We start from the raw sequence: 25,691 nt of genomic DNA, 5'->3' as shown, positions 1-25,691 counted from the left end.
TAATTGGCTAGATCTAAGTGAGCTAGAAAGTTTTCAGAGTTTATAATGGATGATGTTTTAATTTGGCTTAGAGAATTTAAATTATGCAATGAGAGGTTTTGGCAAGGCTTTCAAAGAGTAAGGAGAAAGAAGTACATGAAAGACATAGATTAATCTAACAAATGTTCTATGCATTAGATGAAGAAGTACTAATTCTTCACTATTTTGTGCCTTGAATGTAACTTTGTATAACTGCAAGGACAGCTCTGTTTAGATAGCATCCTCACTAAACAGTTACAAATAACTACATCAAATATCAGAAAGAAAAATAAGATGAGTGTGGATCACTATGCACAGATTCAGGTGAAACTGAAGTATGAACTTCGCACTGAAGTTTCTTTACCATGCCCTGCTAGTACAAACACCACTGCGGGCATTTTAGGCATACTGTAGGCTTTAGAGTAATAAAATAAAGTCCTTTACATGTCAGTTTTTGGGAAAGAAGCAAAACAAAACAAACCAAAACAAAACTTGTGTTTCTTTTCCATTTGAAATATATTTTAGTTTTGTTGTAAGCTGGAATGGAAGTCTGGAATTCATCATTAAAATACATTTAAAACTGCATGAAGTCTAGATAATGAACTAACAAAATGCTCTTTCCACAATGGGTTACAGAGAAATTATTTAAATTACTGCATGAGATAAGACAGCTCTATCTGTAAAAAACAATTTAAGTAGAGTATCAGAACAAAACTGATACTACCATTTTGGCACCAAAATGCATCTCTCCAGCTATTTACAGTGCAATTGACATCCCAATTTCAGTGAAGTTCTGATATATTTTTCTTTCATGCCATTTCAAAGACTTGTAAGGATTTTATGAAACTTCAAACAAAGCCTGCATTTCAGAGAGGAGGGGTAGGAAGGAAAGCAACCAGCACCATTGCCCAAGGCCCTTAGGCTATGTTGGATAGAAGTGCAGTCATTCCAATCTTGGGTGGAAGAAGAAAAATATCCTTCCTATTGTGTATTCTGAGGTCTTACCAAATCATGTCTGCCCCTAAATCTCCTTTGGTTTTGGAAAACTGAGGAAAAATATGCAAAAAAGATGCTATCATTTGAAAAAAGTACATAAAAAAGTAGTCTGCATATATTCTTATATTACAAAATTTTATTTGTGTCAAGAAATATGTTAAATAATTGGTCTGTATGGAAAACAGATAGTTATCCACACAATTCAGTACTATAAATATTTCCAATTAACATTTTAGCATGAACCATATGGTTAAGAACTTAGGTTCAATTCAAGCAGAACACCATTTGGGATTTAACTGATAGGTATTCAGTAAAACCCTACAGCGTGTTTAGCAAACAGCAGCAAAAAATGTGTGACCAATTTAATAAGCATGTGCACAGGGAGTGGCTATAAATATGTTTCTAATGAATGCCCAACTACCCTTGTGAAATCAACATTTATGTGCTGCTCTTGTCTGCCCGGGCTTTTCTCTCTCCCCCCTCCACCTGCCTTCTGAACCTTGTAGTCTGCAGGTATTCAACAGTGAAAGAAAAAACACCAAAACCAAAGCAAAAACCTACATACAAGGGCAAGAGAGGAGCTCTTGTAGTCAAGCAGTCTGACGGAAAGAAAGAAAGACAGGCTCCCTTGCTGCTAACTCCGGTTGGATGAACATACACACAAACGTGCACACACACGAGCATGCAACTATTTAGGTTTGTAGAGGGATGTCTGTTTGGTAGTGCCAAAATGTCTCCTGTCTCTGGAGTTTCGTAAATCTTCATTTTAACCTGTAGATTAGACGTGCAAAAGGGAAGTGGTCCACGGGCTCTGCTCCTATGAGACCAGTAAGGTCAGAATAACACTGTACCTACTGCCAGTGGGGCAGAGGTTTGTCATCACCCTCTGCTAGATCTTTCTGGGAGAGGACAACTGTCCATAGACTGATTTCTTATACTGATTACTATGAAGGATGTGCCCTGGATCTCTTGTCAAAATACCAGCAGTCATTTCATGTATTGCAGTGTGTTTCTACAGTCTTGTTTTTTAGTATTTCATAAGTTTTGAATAGCAGAGAACCTTTTTGAAGCTCTTCTGTCTTAGTGCAAAAGTTGGTGGTAGAGTGGTTTCTCTGTAGGAATATACAGAAAAGACAGCACTATATCCCTCTATGTAGAGATAGGGAAAAAAGAGGACTAAGTAGCTGTTGAGGAATCAGACTGTGCTTTTCATATTCAATGACATTAAGCAAAATGCTCTTGCTCAGTAGAAGAACTTAATCAATCAAGAAATGATTTTAAATACCTTTAAAATCACTTGTTGTCTCGATCCTATATGCTAATGCAGTGATTCATGTGGCTTCAGTACTGCAGGTTGCAATCAGTCTTTCCAGTTACTAAACACAATCCTTTTAACTAGCATCCTGTAAAATCCACATTAAGAGGCTGCAAGGCTACTTCATTAATCTTTTCATTAATCTACCATTCAGCCATCAGACAAGAAGGGTAGTAGGCATATGTGGGTCATTTAATGCAGTTTTTACCCCCTAGTTTTCTAGAACACATCATAGTAATATCTTGGTTTGTGTTGTTGTAAACATATATGAAAACATTTCTAGCTTCATCTGATGAAAGAAAAACATATAAGCCAACAAAAACATCTATTCTGGGGAATGTTTCACATCTAAAAAAAAAAAAATCTGAGGTTTTTAAACCATTTTCTTTTAGGGGAAATATTAGATATGGGTTGACAGCTCGTATGAGAAGTTTTAACCCAATGGGATTTTAAAAAGCTGATAAATTAATCCTGAAAATCCAGGTTTATAACAGAAAGCCTTATATGCTCTTACCTGTATTGCTAGTGAGAGCTGTTAGAATACTAAAACTTTCTTAAAAAAAAAAAAAAAAAAAAAAAAAAAAAAAAAACCACTTTCAAAATGTTTTATTTTCAAAATCGAAACTTTAAATGTTTAATTATAATCAAATGCCGAAGCCATAACACTAGGAAGACAAACAAAAAAATTCTACTCTAAATTTTTGTAAAATTAATTACCAGAAACATTTTGTGAAACGTTTTTAGAATAAAATTCAGCATAAGAAATTAATTCTGCACTCCAAATAAAGATCTTGGGACTCTTTGTAAATGTTCATGAATGTAAGCTTTCAACAGTTATGTGGAATGTATAATTGCCCTTATTTTACAAATGGATAAACAGAGTCACATAGTAAAGGTATCTTAGGTATTGCAGTTCTCCTTTCCAACTCAGCTTCAAATACGTATTTCTGTAATTACTTATTCATTGCCCCTGAGGTCATCTGAAAAAGATTTATACTCCCATTCATCTAGGAGATAAATTCATCTAGTGCATTTATCTGTAAGATTTGGCCTCTATTCCAGCTTTCAGGAGAGTCATAAGAACGTATTAACTATTACAGACACTAAGTATTAAGAATCTTGACCAAATTGTGTTTTTACCCAACAAGCACTCAAATGCTGAGGTTTGTTCCACATTGTTTGTGAGCCTTGGAACTTTACCACCATGCAGTTCTATAGGTAGCAGAGGAAGATAATGATTCAGGTCATGAGTGAAGAAGGTATTCAACCACAAAGTGCATGTTTAAAGTTTTGTTTTGTTTTGTTTTGTTTTTTCCCCTATCTTGTCTTAGGCAGCCCCTCAGTGCACCTCAGTGAGCCAGAGTGCAGTGGCTTTCAGTTTAGCACATCATTTTATTGGATACAATACTAAAATGTTTTTTTCTCCCTTTAAACTTGTGCAAAGAAGCCCAAGCTTCTCATTGAAGGCACTAGGATCTTTCCACAGTTCTGGTATTTCTCAGTGTTATGATATCTTTCTCTCTTCAGAGCTTACACTAAAACACATAGAGCAGTGGCACCATGAAGAATAGGTGAGCTTAACAGAGGATAGGATAGGATAGGATAGGATAGGATAGGATAGGATAGGATAGGATAGGATAGGATAGGATAGGATAGGATAGGATAGGATAGGATAACTGATTATTTATTATTTTTGTCTTACTTCAAAAAGACATGAAATGGCCTTGACTGTGGTTGCTGATATTTTGAATGTCACATTTATTTCTTACACTTATTTGAAACAAAGTGTAAGAGTCTACTGTGTACTCTCAGTTTCAGGCCTTTCTATCCATTACTTTCTCTCCAAACAGTTCCAAAGACTCTATCTTCACTATTAAAACAAACAGCTAAATGGTTTACTCAGTCTTTGTTCCCTTGCTCAAAAGACTTGAGTCTTCTTCAGTAGCTGCAAAGTCTCAAACTTTCATAACTGGAATCAAGCTGAAAAGAAGAGAAATCAGATCTCCCCACATACCTCTCTGGGTATAAATATAGCTAACAGCATAAATGTGGTGCATTTTCACTGTACAGAAATGCTGCTCTGCCAGATTAATTCCACCTGTACAATATGGAGCTCTGCACATGTTAAGAGGGTATTTGATTATATTCAGCAATTCCTGCCTGATCATCAATGCCTGTGAATCCATTTGTAGTACCACATAAAATTCTCCTTCACTACCAGCATTTCCAACTATTGTAATTTCCCCAAATAGATAGATTTATTTTACCCAGCTACAGTACTTGAAAGATTTATCAGTGCTGTACATTGTACAACTACTAAATGACCCTCCTGGAATACATGACAAGGCATATCCCTTCCCTTCCCTTCCCTTCCCTTCCCTTCCCTTCCCTTCCCTTCCCTTCCCTTCCCTTCCCTTCCCTTCCCTTCCCTTCCCTTCCCTTCCCTTCCCTTCCCTTCCCTTCCCTTCCCTTCCCTTCCCTTCCCTTCCCTTCCCTGCCCTGCCCTGCCCTGCCCTGCCCTGCCCTGCCCTGCCCTGCCCTGCCCTGCCCTCCCCTCACCTCCCACTCCCCCCTCTTCCCCCTTTCCCCCTTCCCCCTCTCCCTCTCCCTCTCCCTCTCCCTCTCCCTCTCCCTCTCCCTCATTTCCTTTCATGTTTCCCCTTCTCTTTCCTTTCTCCTCTCTCCCTCGTATTCTTTCACTCTGCTCTTTTTCTCTTCTTCATTCATTCTTTCTTTCTCTTTCTTCTTTGTTGAGAATGATTTAAGAAAAATGGAAGTGGAAATTTTATGACAGTCTAAATAAATGTTCAAAGCACCAAACTTGAATATTATGGTCTTTCAGTGCTCCATTGTGGTAACATTCAGGTGTGTATAGTCATTTACAATACACTCAGGCATTTGGTGGATCATATGATGATGATCTGAACCTCAGAGCTTACATTCCTTGTGTCAGATGCTCCAGTTGACAGGATTTATTTATTTATTTATTTATTTATTTATTTATTTATTTTAAAACAGAATGTCAGCCAGTGAGGGATGTCAAAATGTTAGAAAGGTTGTGTCATTGTTCCAGCCACATTAAACAGAAATGTTTTCAGAGTTCCTGTGGCTTCACTGCTGTCATCAGTCAGCATCTACCTGTCGAGTGGCTGAGAACTTGAGCAAAGGCAAAATGAGGACACAAAAAATATCATTCCAAAGAATGTGGGACTAGCATAATATCTCAGCGCTGTTTAAATGGGATGATTTTTTTAGTTTCAGATCATGTTTTACTTTTGCATGGTTTTACCATTTTATGTTATTCCTCTCCTAAGAAAACAGAGAGAGAAAATGTTCAGAAATTCACATATATGAATTCAGTATCTATTTATAAAAACACCTGGAAGAAAGGCTTATACGAACAGTTTTCTATTACTGCATCTCTAAATATTCAGATACTTATATGTGTGACTTTTTCACAAGAAATACCATTATTTTACTCAGCACCCTTTTACTCAGCAACATAGTTGTAAAATACCACTTGGGCCCCCATTTTTCCAATGTTTGTATCATGCTGATCAGAAACTGTTTAAGCTGTGTTAAATAGATTTGCAAATGCAACCAATTGCTCTTACTAGTTCCTTATACTGTAAGTTATACTCAAATTCTTCCTTTCAAGGATGAAACATGTCATGTAAGTATATATATAAAGACATTAAATTATAGTTAGTACAACTGATATTTTAACAGTCTAAATGAAGAACCCATTTTTGTTCAGATTTAATTTTATGGGAAAAAGAAAAAAAAACACAATACAGTTAGAATATTTGTATAGAGAAAAAAACATTGTCAAGAATGTTAACAACACAGAATTGTGACACTTCCTAATTTCTATCCCTTTTTCTTGTATTTCTGACTACCCTTGCACTGTTCTTCTGGGTTGTAAACTACTGACTGCTCCAAATAGCACCCCAAAGTAGCTCTGGACTGCTAGAAAGGGTAGCACCACAAGTTGTCATCTTGTCCTCTTCATTTTGGGAGGAATGTTTTATTGATGTCACTAGCTACTTTCTCACTCTAGGATCCACTTCAGCTCATTTTCTGTTTGTTATCATACATTTGTACCTTTACCCTTTCTTCATTTTCTGCAGATGCATGTTATATCCAAATTTACTACATATTGTGTCTTTTATGTACATGTATGTTAAACACTATTTATTTTATTTCTTCGTTACCCCTAGACCAAGTTTTGCCCAGCTCCATTTCTGCATTTCTGTAACTGGCCATTGGTGAGTTCTCTGTCGCTGTGGGCTCTTCAGTGATTTGACACATTTATAGAAATGATGTCTCCAGTGCCCCATTCCTTATCATCCCACATTTGTGCTCTTCAGCAATGCATTGGAGTACCCACTTTCCAAGGCCTCTGTTAACAAACCAGGTTTTTATTTCCCTATGCTAAAGGAAAAGTATCTTATATTGTATAGAATAACTGCTTATTGCTGGTATCTACAGAATAATATGGTTGTACCTCACAAAATTAAAGAAAAAAAAGTAAAACAAATAGACATATTTGTTTAAGCTGCTATGGAAACCTGGTCTGATGGAGAAATTGCAATCACAGATAACCAAGAGTAAGACAGCTGGAGGCAGGTCAAGAAAAGCTCAGGCAGAGCAAGCCTGACAACCCTTAGTTCTGGGACTGTGCAAACTTCATGCAAAAGTGATAGCCTGTTATTACCAGTGAGCATGTTACAGTACAATGTGAGAAATAAGAAAGGCTAGTTAGACAAAGTCAGGCCCTGTTTCAGGCAGACTGGAACATGGATATGCACAGCTTGAAGTAGGGTTAATTTTCAACTGTTTCAGTCTCTCCTGCATGACATTGCTGCGGAGACTGATGGCAAATTTTCAGCCGATTTTGGTTAGTGTAAAGACCAAAATTCCAAGCGCAAGCTCTTTAAAATTTTTAATGTGCTTAAAATATTCCTACTAAACTGTGTAATTAGAACTTTTCTGAAACAAACTCTGAGACACTGATGTAAAAAGTTCTAAAATGCTTTTATTTCTGTTTTGAATAAAAAGCACTTCATCAAAAACTTACACATAGCACCGGGATTGTGATCTGATTGAAGAAGCCCTGTTCCTGGTCATTTTATGTAGCATAACGATAACCTTATTTTAGAGCAACAGAGACCATCTGGTGGCATTTCAACTATGAAGGAGCAGCTTTTTTTCTGAAACAAAATCAGAAAGACCTTTTTCTTTTCCTTTTCCTTTTCCTTTTCCTTTTTCTTTTTCTTTTTCTTTTTCTTTTTCTTTTTCTTTTTCTTTTTCTTTTTCTTTTTCTTTTTCTTTTTCTTTTTCTTTTTCTTTTTCTTTTTCTTTTTCTTTTTCTTTTTTTCTTTTTCTTTTTCTTTTCATTAATTATGAGAATGATATTGGCTCTTTGTTTTTTCTTTCATTCTCTTTCTGTCTCTTTTAATGTGATTCGTTCCTGAATGTAGCAACTGATTTAATAAATCATAAAGTAACTTGTGGACTGGAAGATGGCCCTCTGTATCCACGGTTACTGGTGAAACAGTTGTGGCATTTCTTATTTCTGCTTAAAGTGTGAATTCGTCCTGATCTCTGATAAGATTCTACATAGCATAAAAACATCCATCTTAAACAAGGTTTTTATGGATACACCTCAAATCTCCTACCTTGCTGTTGTTAGGTTTTATCAGTTATGACTGAGTTCCCTAAGGATGTAAACATATGACTTGAACTAATTTATTGCACTAAAAATAAATATTCCTTTCTTATACATCCTCTCCATTTCTGAATAAACCTGCTATTACTGCTAGAGGTGACATGCATTGAGATTACCTCTTTCCTGATATTAAACAAAACCTGCTATATAATATTTAACTGCTTTTGTCACAGCCTCATTCTGTAATTTTTTTTTCTTTTTACTAGTTAAAATTGCAAAATAGTAGGAAAAAAACAAGATGAATATTATTTTTAAGCCTGGCATAGGTGAATCGGCCAAATCTGAGGCTGGAATGACAAGCGCATCAGTCACTGACATAAAGCAGCTGCCAGGCCTCTTTATATGCAAGTCATTCAGTGAGATATCAAAACGTGGAAAATATAATACTCCTACCAACATTTCTTGTTGAATTAATGCCCAGGTGAGTTCTTCTGAAATGCTGCAGTTGTATCTTAGCAAAAACAAGAAGCAGTAAAGCATCATACTTATTAGGACCCAATTTGCCACAGCAGCAGTCAAGTGTTTCAGCCTCTCCCAGTGGCAATGGGGAGGGAGGACTGGGGATAGGGAAACTTAGATTAAATTCATAGTGCAGTGCACATTTAGAATTCAATATTGACAGCTCTAATTACACACACCTTTCCATCACAAGTTCATTAACTAAGAGGAAAATGCTAGAAACAGCAGTGTCAACTTCTCAGAGAAATAAATAAATAAGTGCAAAGCCAAGCACTCCAGAGTTTCTGACCTTTACCCTTTATTCCTGATAAAGCCCCACACGTTATTCCCTGCACTTTTATTTATTTTTCACTTTGAAAGACAAGATAAAGTTGGGTGGAAATTAATCCTTCATTCCAAATATAACCTTGAAATGTTACAGAGTGTAGGGTATGATGTATACTTAGTGTATTTGCCTTCCAGCAACTTTTAAAAAATGAAGAATCTCAGATACTCTTTAGACTTCCTTTCAAATAGAAGAAAAGAAATAAACACCTTGAGAAGGCAAATATGTTAGGATGAGCCAAACTGTTGCGTAGAAACAATTCTTTCCATAGGCAAAATAAAATTTAGATGTTTAAATGCGGGATGAGGTGAATCCTTCATTAAGATATCATTGAGAACAGAAGTTTATTATGTAGTACAAGATCAGTGGAAAACCTACCTGTAAGAGTTAGCTATACTTGGCCTCTGTGAAATTGTGAGTATCAGTCATGGTCCAGATGGAGTGTTTTATCAGAACAGGATGCTACAGTCAACTAATTTGAAAAGTAATTTTCACTAGCATAGTAGTAAATCAAGTCAAGTACATGTCACAACCCACACAGTTCAGCTACAAGTCACAAGATAATGAGGGATCATAGGGCTTTCTTGTGTGAGGTACTTTTCCATCATTTTCACCATAAATTCTAGGTAAGACCAACTTTTGCATTGTACAAAAAACATGGTTTTTTTTGTTTTTGTTTTTTTTTTTTTAATCAGTAATTACATGTAGATGATTCAAAACTTCACCAGTTTATGCACAGTCCCCTTCTTTTCTTATCTTAATTCTTTACATGTACTTTGGTAAAATTTGTTTAATGAACCCTTACAACGTATGAATACTTCTTTTTCTTTGAGCATCATGTCTCAAGAGTCCAGAGAGATTAATTCTGTATTTTGAGTTAAAGCTATGAGTTTTTACTCTTTATAATCTTTATTCAGACGCAAATCAGTGTTTTAACTAGTGACATGATATGAAATGTATAAAGCATTTTTCTCTTTAAGCAAATAGTAAACTGTAGAACTTTGCAAGCTAGCAGAACTCACTACCTTCAAAAACAACCAAGAGTTTGTTATGTTAAGAAAAAAATAATCCTTCTATAGATACTATGAATATTCTTATTATGCACATGATTCAGCTCCTCACAGCTAGTTGCAGGATTCAGCTGTTACCATGCAGACTGTGTTAAAGACTACTACAGTCTTTGCTGTATCTCCTACAGACAATTTCTTTTTGTCCTCACTCCAGACATTAATCATTGCAAAGCACATTTTCTCAGTAGGTGCATTAATGTTCTGACATGCTAGAAACTCCTCTGTTAAGACAGTCTTGGAGAAAAGTTGCTATTTTTTATTAAAAAGATTGAACATCACCCTTCCAGCAGGTATTTTGCTTATCTGCCAGTCTTGCTGTTACCTATCAGACACAAAATACTTGACAAGGAGCATTCAAACAATTTTCATCAATTATTTTTCAGGTTAGGTCATCTAGAGTTGTGTTTCTGGCTTTGGGATGGGGGAAACAGATGGGAATTATGCACATCCATGAATTAATATCTTTGCAGATAAGAAGCTTTAAGATGTTCTAGTTATTAGCAAATGCTGGGGAAATTCTGGGCTCTTTCTTGTAACAGGCTGCTAGCAGAATTGTGTTCTTAGTCTTCTAGGTATGTGTGTATGGCTAAGCTACACTGTTGCATGGTTCCAGAAAAGAAAAAAGAAAGAAAGAAAAAACCTTTTTAATCAGTATTATAGAATAATAGAATGATTTGGGTTGGAAGGATGGAAGGACCTTAAAAATCATCTTGTTCCGATTCTCCTGCCATGGGCAGGGATGTCTCCCACTATCAGGTTGGCCAGGGCCCCATCCAATCTGGTCTTGAACACTTCCAGGGATGGGGAATCCACAGCTTCTCCGGGCAACCTATTCCTGTGCCTCACCACCCACAGAGTGAAGAATTTCTTCCTAATATCTAATCTAATTTTACCTTCTTTTAGTTTAAAGCCATTTCACCTTAACCTATTACTACATTCCCTGATAAAGTTGCTCTCCAGCTTTCTTGTAGGCCCTCTTTAGGTACTGGAACACAATTAAGTCTCCCCAGACCCTTCTCTTCTCCGGGCTGACCAACCCCAACTGCCTCAGCCTGTCTTCATAGGAGAGGTGCGCCAGCCCTTTGATTATCTTTTTGGCACTCCTCCAGGTTCACTCCAACAGGTCCATGTCCTTCTTATACTGGGGTCCCCAGAGCTGAAAACAGAACTCCAAATAGGGTCTCAGTAAATTTCACATAGCACTGCATTACCAGTTGGTCTTTCTTTGATGAAAACACTAGATCTCATTTTCTTTTTCAAGGTGAATGAGTACAGCAGATCAAGAAAACTGTCTGTTTTCTCTAGCTTGTGTCTGATATATGTTACGTATCTTTATCATATCTGATACAAACATTATTCAGGCATCCTAACTGGGTTCCTCATTCCATGTCCATCAGCATGTTGGGGCTATGAGGAATATTTGCTAGTTCTGTTTTCTTTCAATGAAGTGTTGTTGGAAAGGTTTGCTTTTGAATTAAATCATTTATTTCAAAAGCGTTTTTTTGGAATAGAAAACGCAAAATAGATATGGAAGTTTGTGTAATACACTCAAAGAATGTTTTTTTGTTGTTGTTGTTTGTTTTTTTTTGGAATGTGGGCAAGTTCCAGATTCAAGGTTGTAGCGGCTTTGTGTTTATTCCCAGGTTAGATTTTATTTCAGCAAATCTTCACATGGTTTCTGTATGCTCTTATAATTATATCAGTAGTGCCTCTAAACACCATTTCCCCTTTTAAATATGCAAAAATTATCAATGATTAGTAAACATCTGTTACCAGGTCTGCTTCAGAATATTGTCTCCTCATCAAGCTAGAAGGATTACATTTAATCTGTTCCAATAGCTCAAAAAAAAATTAAAAAATTAAAGGCATAAGAACTTTAAATATATATATATATATTGTTTTCTTGTTTAGAGCTTAGTTTATCATGTTGTAAAATTGTTCCTCACTAGATCAATCTTCAAATGTTTAAACTGATACATTATTATGTTGACAAATGTTAGCTAACAATTCTTCTAATTCCTCCAGATGTGTTTACTCAGTGTACAAGAAATTAGTTGAGGTGAGAAAGTGAGAGTGCTATTGATCCTCTATTAACAATATCTAATGGAGTGTGTTTTCTATGTTACTGGATGTCCCTACAATCCTGGCAGTACTGTCAGCATTTTGTTAGAATTGGATGTGTGAACTAAATGCACAAACAGATCTGAAAGACATATTTTCAAAAGCTTTCTGTGAAGGAGCAGAAGACTTCAAGAAGAATGCAAGACTGGATAAATTAACTAATGTGTTTCTCTAGCGATGTAGTTCAGCTGTAAACTCTGATCAAATGGATGACTGAAATAGTTTTATTGTTGTTTAATGGGGAACCCGGACCCCACAATTACAGCATTTCAAGTTTTGAACTGAACTAAATGCTCAGATACTTAAATTCTTCGTAGTGTAAGAGAGACTGAAGCTATATCCAGTTTCATTTTGTTCCAGAGAGGAACTTAGGTGTCCCAATTTAGTTAAGCATTTAAGAACAGTTCTACATCTTTTTAAAGCATTTTGTCGAACTTATTTAAGGAATGAATTCAAAAGCAAAATTCCAGTCTGTCATGTGTTTTCCACTGAAAGCTCTAATGAAGTTAGAGTAATACTACCAGACTGCATATTTCATAGGAGTGGACTGTAACATCCCCACCCCAATGTTTTGAAGGGCCTGTTGTTACAAACCTTTTAAAGTTTTACCTGGGTCTATAGCGATAGAACAAAGGGTAATGGTTTTAAACTAAAAAAGGGTAGATTTAGATTATACGTAAGGAAGAAATTGTTTCGAGGGTGATGAGACACCAGAACAGGTTGCCCAGTGAAATGGTGGATGCCCCCTCCCTGGAAGTTTTCCAGGCCAGGTTGGATGAATCTTTGAGGCCTAATCCGTTAAAGTCCTCAGATGTCCCTGCCCACAGGAGGGAGGTTAGAACCAGGTTATATTTCAGGTCCCTTCCAATCCAAACCATTTGATGAGTCTATGGTTCTTAGCCACAGGATGTATTGCAGGTAGATCCCATATTTATATGTCAGGCCTAGCACATCCCTGCATAGAAGCCAGTATGTTTCTATCTGGACAAAGGTGATTGCTGATGAAAATTCCTGTACAGTATGAATATTTTCAGTTCCATTTTCATGATCTACTAAATGTGTGAACATTGTTTATATTTCAGCCTTTCAAATACTGTGACAGGATGAAGGGGAATTGGCTAAAGTTGCTCCAGGGGAGGTTTAGGTTGGATATTAGGAAGAACTTCTTTACAGAAAGGGTTGTTAGGCATTGGAATAGGCTGCCAGGGAAGTGGTTGAGTCCACTGGACTCTTTTAAAGACCTCCATCCCTGGAGGTCTTTAAAAGACGTTTAGATGTTGAACTTAGTGATACGGTTTAGTGGAGGATTTGTTAGTGTTAGGTCAGAGGTTGGACTAGATGGTCTTGGAGGTCTCTTCCAACCTAGATGATTCAGTGATTCTGTGATTCTGAGTTTATTTCCTTCAGCCTCATGTGTAATTCTCTTACACTTAGAGTACGTGTGCATTGGGTGACCAATGTAACTTAGTTACCTATGCTTACTTTATCCTTGATTTTATAGTTAAATCACTTTCAGTATCCCCAATAACACTTGCTGTTTTCTTTGAGGCTAAATACATATAATTATGTATATTTCAATGGAATATATTTGCCTTCACAGATTACTTTAATCCCATGTGAAGTAGAAATGTCTTATTTTCTTTCAGGTGTGCAAATGATTAACAGAGTTAATCTTTTAAGTTAACTTTGTTAACAAAGATTCACTTTGGCTTCATCTGTAATTCCTTTATAATGCATGCCCAAGAGCTAATTCAATCTCTGTGCTGAGAAGTATTGACTGAAACATCTTATCATTTGCTGGGTACAGTTCTTATGAGATCTTCCAGTTCTTCTTTCCAAGAGAACTACCTGACTGAAAAAAAAAAGCAACTGAAAATAGAGAAGATAATATCCACTGTAGAGGACAGATGATGTAGGATTCCAGATCAAAAAGGGGGACTATACTTGTCTGTGAAGTTTTAGTTTTGAAGATTTTCTTTGCCTGACTCCTTCATTTATGCATCATTTTGTTTCTGAGTATCTTAGGATGTAAGCTGTGTATGTTTAAATTGAATTTCTCTCCGTCTACTGTGTTTGGAGTGCCTAAACACCTAGATATACAGAGCATATACATTGGAAAAGACTTTACGTTTTAAAAACAACTGGGGTACATCAAAGCACACGTTATTTGCTGAGTTAAGACAAGGAGCTCATCTGGCATTAGAGAACCCCAATCAAAACTCTGTTCCGTTTGACAGGTAATTATTTAATTGAAAAAGAAAAAAAAAAAAAAAAGAAAGTTTTGCATAATAAAACAGAATGAGAGACACTTGTTTCACAGAATCACGGAATCACAGAATTGTCTAGGTTGAAAGAGACTTCAAGATCATCGAGTCCAACCTCTGACCTAACACTAACAAGTCCTCCACTAAACCATATCACTAAGTTCAACATCTAAACGTCTTTTAAAGACCTCCAGGGATGGTGACTCCACCACTTCCCTGGGCAGCCCATTCCAATGCCTAACAACCCTCTCAGTAAAGAAGTTCTTCCTTATATCCAACGTAAACCTCCCCTGGTGCAACTTTAGCCCGTTCCCCCTCGTCCTGTCACGAGACACATGGGAGAATAGACCAACACCCACTTCTCTACAGCCTCCTTTAATGTACTTATAGAGAGCGATAGGGTCACCCCTGAGCCTCCTCTTCTCCAGGCTGAACAAACCCAGCTCCCTCAGCCATTCCTCGTATCCTACCAATAAGGTAGGATATGAGGAAACTTAAATTTGCATCTCTGTTCCACATAAGGTGTTTCACAGATACATTTTTTAAGTCTTCTAGGCACAAATTTTCAGTTCAAAAAAGGACACTTTTTTGAACTGAAATGCAAAAGCACACTAGGTTACAGCATTTGTCAAAACATGGCAGGTCCTTGGCTCAGGGTTGCAAAAAGTGCAGCTTATTTGTCTTGGTGTGCACAAGAACAATCAAGTCCCCACCTGATACAGAGCCTAGCCATGGTGTCTCCACTATGCTTCGTACTGTTCCTTTGAACTAGCACACCAGGTTTCCCCAGCGTGATAGCATCTTGACCAGGATCTTATTCCTGTTAAATTTTCTTTTTATAAACACCATTTTAATCTATCAGTAATAGTCAAGAGTTATGTCATTAATCATTTTTAATTATTTGAAATTTAGAAACAGGTTTTGATATTTCATTCATCTTTTTAAAAAATCAATTTTTCTGGACCAATGCATTAAAACAAGCATTATTTCATTTGTCTCTGTATGTAAATATAATCACATATATGTAAATATGCAAACACAGGTTAATCTGAGTTAGTTTCAGCCAATTTTTTCTCCTTCATTTGCGTAACATCATAGCCTTCTCTTATTAGCACATCATGAGAGGATGTGTGTTTTTCTTAAGGTCATGAGAAGTCATACAGTTTTCTCAAAATACATGATTATCAAAGCATCATTGATATGAATATGTCACTATCATAACCTGTTGAGAATGGTTACCAACACAGTGGTTTGCTTTATATCATGCCAGATCAGAATCCCTGAGTACTCCGTTAGCAGACACCTGGTTTGGCTTTCATGGTCCTTGGCAGAGCATATAAAAGAAATCATTAACTACACTGTTAGAAGCAATCCTTGTATACTTTTACTTTGAATGTTTAGTTTGAATAGTATCAATATTTTTTTCTGTTGATAACATTTATCTGTAAGGGTCCTTTGTCTGAAATAAGAAATATAAGATTTTTAGTTTCTTACTAAGAATCATTTTGACTAATTACAATACATGAAAAAAAAAGGGCGGGGGGGGGGGGGGAGAGAGAGAAGAATGAGAAGAATGAAATATCACTTACTATACATCCTAAATGTGGTTCATCATAAAGTAGGTTGCATACATGAATATCATTTTGCATACTGTCCTCAGTTGAAATAATGTTTTTATATATTGAATCATGCTATTTCTCCATAGTATTTCCAGGTGCAAGGGAAGATAAAGGTAGCTAATTAGGTATAAGCATATTTTCATCAAAGCTTAAGTATCAGTAAGATGATATTATTTTTTTTTCATTTTTTCCTTCTTTTAGTAATCACAGATTTAAAATGGCATTCTTTCTGAGCTTTATCCCACTAAAAAGGATTTTAGTATGAATTCTGAGTGAAAGCTGAAGTGTTAGTAGAAAATACACCTCTGACAAATGTTGTGGTGGTTGAAAATAAGTTCTTTATAAATTCCATACAATCCATCTGGATTAATCAGAGTTTGGATGAAAAAGACAGAAAAGGGAAAACAAACAAACAAAATAATCAACCAAACACAAATTACAAATTGACTGCAAATTGTATGCAAACTGTATGCAAAAATAATCACTTTTTTTGAATAATAAAAAAGGTAGAAACAAACTCTTTTTAATCAGATCTGAAAATATAATCTCATAAACTTATTTTCTACTGAGTTGATGACCTTTTCCCAAATATTTTTTAATTTTATTCTCACTATATTTGCCATATTTCAATGAAAGTACGTTCTACCTTCTAATGTCTATTAGGTTTACACACTGGATTTTATTTTTTTATTATTATTCCTGGCTTGATGATTATATTCCTCTTCAGGAGAGAAAAGTTTTAACATTATGTAATAGGAGTATTGGTGCACTGATGTTGAACAGATGCCATACCTCACCAGGGTTGTTTGCATTATTAATCTGAGTAAAATGAACAAGATAATGAATATAGTCACTGTAATTTGTGCATTTCTATATCTCTGTGTAGTTAGTGAAAACTGGCAAAGGTTTAATTAAGTTGCTAGGATTGTTTCTTTCTTTCTTTCTTTGCTTGCTTGTTTTTTAAGAGGAGAACATTTGAAAACTGATGAAAGATAAAGGTACAGAACACAGAAAGTGAAGGGGGAGGCTGGAACTCTTGTTTAGGTAGAACACTGATGAGTAGTCCATTACTGATGAAGATGAAGAGTCTGACCAGCTTAGGTTCTCATCTGAAAATTAAAACTGTTTCTGGTCTTTTTTTTAAAAAAAAAAAAAAGGAAAAGTGCGTATCTTCAGGATGTTTTAGCACAAGTTTGAGAGCTAATGGCAATAAATATATCAGCCACTTTCAGACTGCAAATGGGTTGTTCTCATATTCTGCTATTCTTCCCTTCTGCCTACTCAGCTTTGAGTTCTAAATCACTATGAACATTATGTTGTGTTTTAGTTGGAAATATGTGTATGTATTCCACAATATAGCATAGCCTCTTTCTCTTCTTATGTCTATAATAGACAGGATCTAGGATTCAATGTGTAGTCTTTTACAGTGTAAAAATGTCATAGGGCAGCATGGTCAGGTGCATGTCATTTTATTGTATTGTTTTACAACAGAAACATTCAGGAATTGTGACTCTAACTTGAAGGAATCACAAAATTTAGGGTGTTTTTTGATTGATTGGAATTGGTAATTCAGGTCTTTAAGCTCTTCCTCAACTGTGAAGGCTGCAAATTTGCTCAATGTGAAATGAAAATTTAGCATCTGATATAGTCACTTGATTCTGAGAGCTGAGATTATGGTGGTTAAAAGTAAATAAATAAATAAACAAATAAATTGATTTATTAATATGTACACACACACACCATTTCCTAAAGAACCAATGGAAAAAAAGTACAAATGTATCATAGGATACTCCAATTGTTCTGAATGCCAGTAATGGGCTGGAGTTTCATTTTTTTACTGTTTTTCTGCAGGATCCCTGAAAACACTACATTATGAAACCTTCCTCACAGCCATAAGGAAATGTAAGGAATGCTTGTTTTTTATATCCATATCCCTAAAATGAAGAATAGGAGAGAAAAACAATTTCTGACAAAAAAAAAAAAAAAAAAAAGTCAGCTTGATGTCTTGTATCATTTTTAGTTCTTTTCATATATTAATGCATTATTGAAAAATAAAACACAAACACGTAAAATAAATAATTTTCTTGTACAGGAAAAGAAGAGATGAAAAACATTTGGAATGAGAATGTAGAACAAGACAGGTCTGCAAATTTTTCCTTTTGTGTGATAACTTTAGATTGGCCTCATTTTACAGAAAAGATTTTTGAAGATCACCCAGATTTTCAGAATAGTTAAATAAGATATGTTTCCCTTTTTCATTCCGGAAAAATAATACTAGCTTGTCATTTCAAAATAACTTACTTCAGCACAGTTATGTCTATACAGCAGAACTTAAGGGTACATCCTATTTCCCAGGTCTGTCTGCCTGTGCTGGCTGTGTCCTGTATCCACAGTGGACTTGTGCATGCATATGAATAGCTTCAACACAATGTTGTGCCATGTTGTGTGCACATGGATTAGTCTAGGACTGTGATGCACAGTGGCCATGTCTGTATTACTGATTAAAATAGGATTAGAAACTATACCATGTGGCTAAGGAGTTTCTCGTATCCACACTACTTAGAGCTACCCCCGGTGTTAGCAGAAGTGTTTTTAAGATGTCCAAAACAATGAGCAATCTGACAATTCAGCAGAGTGGATGATTAAGGATCAATTGCTCAGGTTCACCCCCCTGGCCTGTTCTTATTTAACAGTGAAAATATATCCCTCTGCCAGTACTGGATGATCAGTGAACCCAAGATGGGTCACAGCAGGTATTAGCAAATAGAGCCAAAGCCAAAGATGTTGCCATATAGAAGAAGAAACAACTGTATGGTTCAAAGTTCTGTGTGTAAACAACAGAAATATAATTGGTTTGTACCCCAGCATGTGCAGAGATAACAGGCAGTTTCTTATATTTTGTATTGCATTCACATCTGAAAGTCCTGGCTTAGTCAGCCTGAATGAGGAGCCACCAGCCTGCACTGCTGAAGGCTTTGGGCAGGCACAGTGTGATGGGTATGTGGGGAGAAAGAGAGATATGAGATGAGAGTTTGGACTCTTAAGCTATTCTTTTTCTCACTTATCTTCAGGCAGCCTTTAGATCTGAGCTATCAAGGAACTGAAGCCATGGTCTCTGAAGAAATCAGGCTGAAGCCAAACCACCCCTGCATCTGCTTAAATAAGCTTAAATTTCCATATCTCCACAAAATTTAATTAAAAATGTTCTCCTGCAGGTAGCTGCATGGCTTTTTGAATTCATCTTTCAATAGTTTCAATGAGCCTAAATATTGAATTTACAAGCCTGATCTATCAAAACTTTCTGTCTGACCTTGTTCTATGCAACCAGGGGTGTGAGATGTGAAATATTTGGGAAATTGCTGCTTCACTGAGCATGCAGACAGATTCATATATATATATATATATATATATATATATATTAAGCTTTCCAACATGCCTCAGTTTTGTCTAGCTCTTGTCCCCCTGGCCTTTCTGCTCAGAAAATAAAAATGGTAAGGGTTGATATTTTGAAAAAGGAGCCAAGGAATCTGTTCCTGGACAATTGATGATACACACTGTAAAGATGGTGCCAATATAATCCCTTCCATTGTTCCTTTGCCCTGAGCAAAATGAGAACATCTTGTGAATGTAGGGAAGATCTGCTTGAAATTATGTGTTAAATTATGCTCTAAATTATGCACACTTATTAGATGATACAAGAGGCCTATTATCCCTCTTTTTCCAAGAACTGATCTGAGCACAGGTCAGTCAGACCTAAAATCTGTTCCTGTAAACTAAGCTTATCTCAGTATAATTCCTTGAGTATTGAATCAACTAAAAGGTTATTTTCTGTTCAATGTCAATGCATTTTTTATTTTATTTTATTTTATTTTATTTTATTTTATTTTATTTTATTTTATTTTATTTTATTTTATTTTAATTTTACTTTACTTTACTTTATTATTTTATTGTATTTATTTTATTTTATTATTATTTATTTTATTTTATTTTATTTTATTTTTTGAATAAAGGTAGCTGGTAGCATTTGCTTATTTTGTGAATGGAGATTATGGATATTTTTCTTGCTTGATCCATTCAATTTTATTTTGAGAAACAGAGCAGTACTAGGAAATCAGAACTCAGCATAAATTAACATAGTTAATTTTATGAGACACTTGAAGGAAGTAGCTGCACTGTATGTAATCTATGTGCATGTGTCAACTCTGATTTTCCATATTTCTGTGTGAAATATTTTCAGGCTTAAATTAAGTCATTATTTCCTGTAATTTTTTATTTATTTATTTATTTTAAATTACAGATGAGCTAAAGTCTGGATTTTTAGAGCATAGGTTATAAAATCGCAATAACTTAATTAGGAGTCTCTCCCTGGAAACTTAGCAATCAGTGGGATTTCTCCAGGCTAGGATATCTGTTATCTGCTTGAGTCATAATAGCAGTGGGTTGATGTAGCCATTCACTGAGTAGCTCTGGGTTCTGTAATGAAGCTGATGCTATCTTTATGCTCTCTACCTGAAAAACAAGGAATATTTGTTCCTAAGCAGTTAGAAAATAAAAAAGCACAGAAACATCTTACATGTCAGTAGTATAACAGTTTTTTCTTACCCTACAATTCTGAAAGGCAATAGTTTATTCCTAACAAAGATCACCATACAAGATTTGAACATTTTTTGCTGAGTTTTTAAATTAAAATGTTTTCTCAGAAAGACAAATATAATCTCCTTTGTAATTTAAAGTCCTGGATGATATCATTAAACCCAATAACATCTGTGATTTCTTCAGGGAGAGTTTAATCAGTTTGTTGTGACATGGTACCCGGAACTCAATTGTGATTGATCACTACTGTTCAAGAACTGGCCAGAAGGGAGTCTGAACAAATCATTTCAACAGTGCCTCAGAGCTGCAGAACCTCAGACAATCAGAAGCCTCTTGAAGCTGGCAGAAATATAAGCAGGCTGCAGGAATGAAAGGGTTTCCAGTGACTCTGTAAATACTGCCTTTGGCATGGCCAGGGGAACTTCCATTATCTCGTTACTCAGTGCATTGGTTCTCAAGATTGGATGAAGGGTAAAATAGATCAGTTTCTGAGGCTGCCTTACTACTAGTTGTAAAGTATCAGTGAATTTTCAGGAAACTTAAAAAACATTCTTTGTATGAAAAGTAATTTTCCTATGGTCCTGCCAGTCTGTACAAAGTTTTCCTCCCCTCCCCTCCCCTCCCCTCCCCTCCCCTCCCCTCCCCTCCCCTCCCCTCCCCCTTTCCCTTTCCCTCCCCCTTTCCCTCCCCCTTTCCCTCCCCCTTTCCCTCCCCCTTTCCCTCCCCCTTTCCCTCCCCCTTTCCCTCCCCCTTTCCCTCCCCCTTTCCCTTTCCCTTTCCCTTTCCCTTTCCCTTTCCCTTTCCCTTTCCCTTTCCCTTTCCCTTTCCCTTTCCCTTTCCCTTTCCCTTTCCCTTTCCCTTTCCCTTTCCCTTTCTTCCATATTCTTAGACAACCAAAGAGGTCTTTGTGTGCTCATTTCTATGTCATTGACAATGTACATTGGATATATAATTTAATAACCTATTCCTATATTAATTCAATCTCATAGCTGTTCTAGAAAGCAATGACTTTAGAAATATCTATTTCGAGGCATCAACTCATTGTGCAAATCAAGAGACCACCAGAACAGAATCTTGTTATCTTCTTGTCTTTTTGTTTTCTTGTCTTTTACATTTTGTGCAAATCTGTACCGTAAGATCTTTTTTTTTTATTATTTTCTTTACATAACTATTCGTAACTATCAAGATGCCTAAAGGGCTTCTATCTAGATTGCACATAATGATGTCTGTTCCATCACACCTTAAACCAGTAAAATTATTAATACTGTAAAATTGTTTACCATAGGCCACTTTTTTTTTTTTTTTTTTTTTTTTGAGATGACCTGAAATGATTATATTGCAAGATATCTTAACACAGAGAGAATCATATCCTCAGCAATTTCTCCAGGTATCTCAGAACACCTGCATGCCCCAACAGGTTATCAGCCCATAATATGGTTATGTCAGAATTTTGCTGACAATGATAAAATCTAATCTGCCTTTTTTTTTTTTTTTTTTTTTTCCCCAGGTAATTTAACTGAAACAAACTCTAATAGCTGATTGAAAACATGATTTCCCAATCTCAAATAATTTTTCTAAACCTTCATTATCATTTTTGTTTCTTTCTCTTCCGTTTCCTCTCTCTCTCTTTTATTTTTAATTTGGACACTAGACCAGTATTCAATATTCTAGCAAAAGATCTTCTAGTGTTGGTTATTAGTTTTCTACTTCTCTTCAATTTTCCTTTGCTTATGCATCCAAGGTTCACAGCTGCTTATCCAGATGTCATATTAAGATAGGAGCTCATCACGACGAGCCATTTAGTTTTCCCAATTACCCTTCTCCCAAGTTGTTTATTTCCAAAGGATTGTCCTTTATGCTGTATTTTGAAATAGCAAAGTGGAAAGACAGGAACAGATAAAGTATGCAAAAGGACCATTGAAAAGAATAGATATTGAAGCATTTTAAAAGTCGTTTGAATACATATTCATATATATACATTGGGAATAAAAGCTTTCATATCTAAGATAGAGAAAATCGCTTAGATGGTTACCTTCCCAACAAGGAGGTAAGAAGCTGTACTCTTACTCTGCTTCCCAAAATGAGTTGTTATAAGTTTTTGAAAGCCTAGAAAATTTTAGCAGAATGCCCACAGTCTTCCGGTCCTCTGTGGTGCAATTGCCTGAAGTAACTAGGAAAATAAAACTAACATTCACATTTTTAAAGAAAATGTACAGCATTGAAAAGGCTTTCAGGGTGGGGCATAGCTGCATTACCTGAGCGTTCCCTAGGCTTCCAACCTTAGATGCTATCATGCTGGGGGAACCTGGTGTGCTAGTTCTAAGGAACAGTACAGAGCGTAGAGTGGAGTGGAGACACCATGGCTAGGCTCTGTGACCAGGTGGGGACTTGATTGTTCTTGTGCACACCGAGACCAATAAGCTGCACTTTTTGCTACCTTTAGCCAAGAATCTGTCATGTTTTGGCAAATACTGTAACCTAGTGTACTTTTGCTCATTATAATATCATTATAATACCAAAACACACCTCCATCCCAAAAGCTACCCACCTCCAAGGTGCGACCACCCCTCACTGAGCATGTGCTCTGAATTTCTCGGAGCCTATTACTTTAGACAGAGATGGGAGAACATTTTATCAATCATAACTAAGATATGCTTGACTAGAGTCACTCAGGCTCCACCTAAAAGATATAAAATAACATAAATTGGCCTAAGAGAAGGGATGTTAGGGAAGATACCACCATCAGGGGAGATACCATCCCAAGGGAATACAACATCCTTAGGACCTCCTGACTCCTGGGACCAGTTGACGGGCTGAGCCTTTCTCCCCCCCCCCATTGGGATGCCTTTGGGTGAGGTTTGAACACTTGGTTATAAATCTCTCTAGAGTCTTTGTGCCTTTTAAGACGTTAATTTCCAGACTGCGCACCTGTGTCACCTGTGTCACCTGTGTCACCTATTTCATGCGTGATAGCTTGCTTTTGTAGACAGTCACTATTGCTGGCAATCCAAAGAATCTGTGTACCTGTTGCTGTAATAAATCGCATTTGATTGCATTGTTCCTAGTTGTGATAGCTCTCATTAACTGCGACTAGAGTAAGGGTGGTTATACATTATTGGTGAATCCGTGACCGTGGTAGTTCAGTGCTCTGAATGCAGCCAGACCCCTAATGGTTAATGTGTTATTGGTGAATCCGACTGGACCCCTAATGGTTAATGCATTATTGGTGAATCTGTGATTGTGATAGTTCAGTACCCTGAATCCGACTGGGCCCATAATGGTTAATACACCCCTTAATGCAACATCCTCCTCCAGTGGAATAAATATTTAGCATCCTTTACCAACTCCACCTTCTCCTAGATTGTTAATTTTATTTATTGTGACAAGTTTTTATGTATTTAAAATAGATAATTTTAAATGTATTATACAAACTCACATCCCTGAGCACACTTTGTGACTGGTCTGCAGTGAAATCTCCATATATTTTACCAAGGTCTAACTGGAAAAGAGCGGCTTTCTAGCTCCCCACTGGAAGCACTTATACAGACAAAAGGAAGCTCTAAGTTAGGAGAACTGCCAGCAGCAGATGCAGAACTGAAAAGAGGATCAAGATGAAAGAAGATTCTGGTAACTCATCAGCAGTTTTGTTAATGCACAGTTAGCTTTGAGGTGACTGTTCATAATCATATAGAGAAAAACAACAAGCGTCAATGAGAGCATGCCAGGGACATGCTCAAAAAGCTGTTAGTAGAGGAGCAATATGGCACATTTCTGAAGCTATGGTAACAAATACTCCAGACGGCCCTACAAGAGAGGCAGAGAAAAAGAGGGAGAAGCAGGAAGTAAAAATATATTAACCAAACTTTTTAGAATACTTAAATTGAGATGAGTGGGGAAATACAGAAGCAAAAAAAAAAAAAAAAAAAAAAAAAGATAATAAAAAAAAAGACCGGGCTAGGAGAAAGTCTGAAAAACATCAATATCACAGACATCTATATTTCACAAGATGAGTCTGACCCTTTTATTTCTCCTGTTCAAATTGGATGCTACTCTATTCACAGATTACTTCAGTAGCTTTCTGCTCATTTATTTCCATGATATTCAAAATTACATTTCTTGGAAGCTATTGATTAGATAACTCTATGTTTCCAGACTGAATGAACTAATATCTTTGGTGTGTTTTTTCTTAATGAAGATATGTAGAATTTCCTCCTTTATTGTTTGACAGCAAAATATCTCTTTTGAGAACATTTATTTGTAACACAATTGCTCCTAACGTGTGAGCTTAATGTTTGGTATTTTCTCTTTCCAGATTGCGAAATGGTGATTGTGGAGACAGAGAAAAACAAACAACAACAACAACAACAACAACTACAACAACAAAAGATATGGGCACATAGCTGAGTTTATGAGAGAATGCATGTGTTTGGCAGCTAACAAAATACTGGCTACAGGAGACTTTATCACAGTCTGTGTCAAAATTAAAATGAATACCTAGAATAATGTTTTCCATTATGGACTAGAGCCAAACTATCACCCATGAAGCTTATTTAGGGGCTTTCCTGTGACTTCGCATTGCTAAAGAAACACTTCATATGCTTAGTTTATCAAAAATAAAGATCATCAATTTCCTGTCCAGCTAGATGTTATATATCACATGTGGTTTCAACACACTTTGGATCTTCTTCAGATGAAAGAAGATAAGTAAAATAAACTATCTTCATTGTTGTTGTGACTATTAAGTTACTTGAAATGAGATTGGCAGCTTTTCAGTAATCTGATTCTTAAAATATTCATTTCCTATAGAACACATGATAAATGAAGAAGTGGATAGCATGGATGAGACCTATGGTAGAATAGGTCAGAAATAAAGTCTTACAGAAACCAAGAGAAAATTAGTAAAAATAAAAAATAATAATAATAAAAAAATTCTTTAATTCTTTACTTTACTTTTACTGGAACTGACATGAACCATGAGGAGCCACAGACCAAAAGGCCCCAATCAGATTAAAACTAATGGTATCGTTAATAGAATGGACGAATTAGAAAGTGGTGACAGAGAAAGTGAGAGGGAAAGAACAGAATTTCACAACTTATCATGGTTCTGAAGGAATTCATGTGTGTTTGGAAATTAACAAAAATATTGGCAATAGTGAGTAGAACTCTTAATCTAAGGCTAG

General features: G+C 36.1%; 1 long non-coding RNA gene across 2 annotated transcripts in view; it reads left to right on the top strand.

Annotated features, from left to right (window-relative positions):
• Positions 1 to 25,412, top strand: part of LOC110353431 (uncharacterized) — a 72,517-nt gene extending 47,105 nt beyond the window's left edge. For both annotated transcript variants that reach the window (XR_005262569.2, XR_011806734.1), the window contains one exon: positions 24,824 to 25,412. This is a non-coding gene — a long non-coding RNA (uncharacterized lncRNA). The remainder of the gene's footprint in view (positions 1 to 24,823) is intronic.
• The last annotated feature ends 279 nt before the right edge of the window (positions 25,413 to 25,691 follow it).

This window comes from Anas platyrhynchos, chromosome 1 (assembly GCF_047663525.1).
Source record: "Anas platyrhynchos isolate ZD024472 breed Pekin duck chromosome 1, IASCAAS_PekinDuck_T2T, whole genome shotgun sequence".
NCBI classification, from domain to species: Eukaryota; Metazoa; Chordata; class Aves; order Anseriformes; family Anatidae; genus Anas; species Anas platyrhynchos.
Note: the sequence above shows the minus strand (reverse complement) of the source record. Positions and strands in the feature narration are given on the sequence as shown.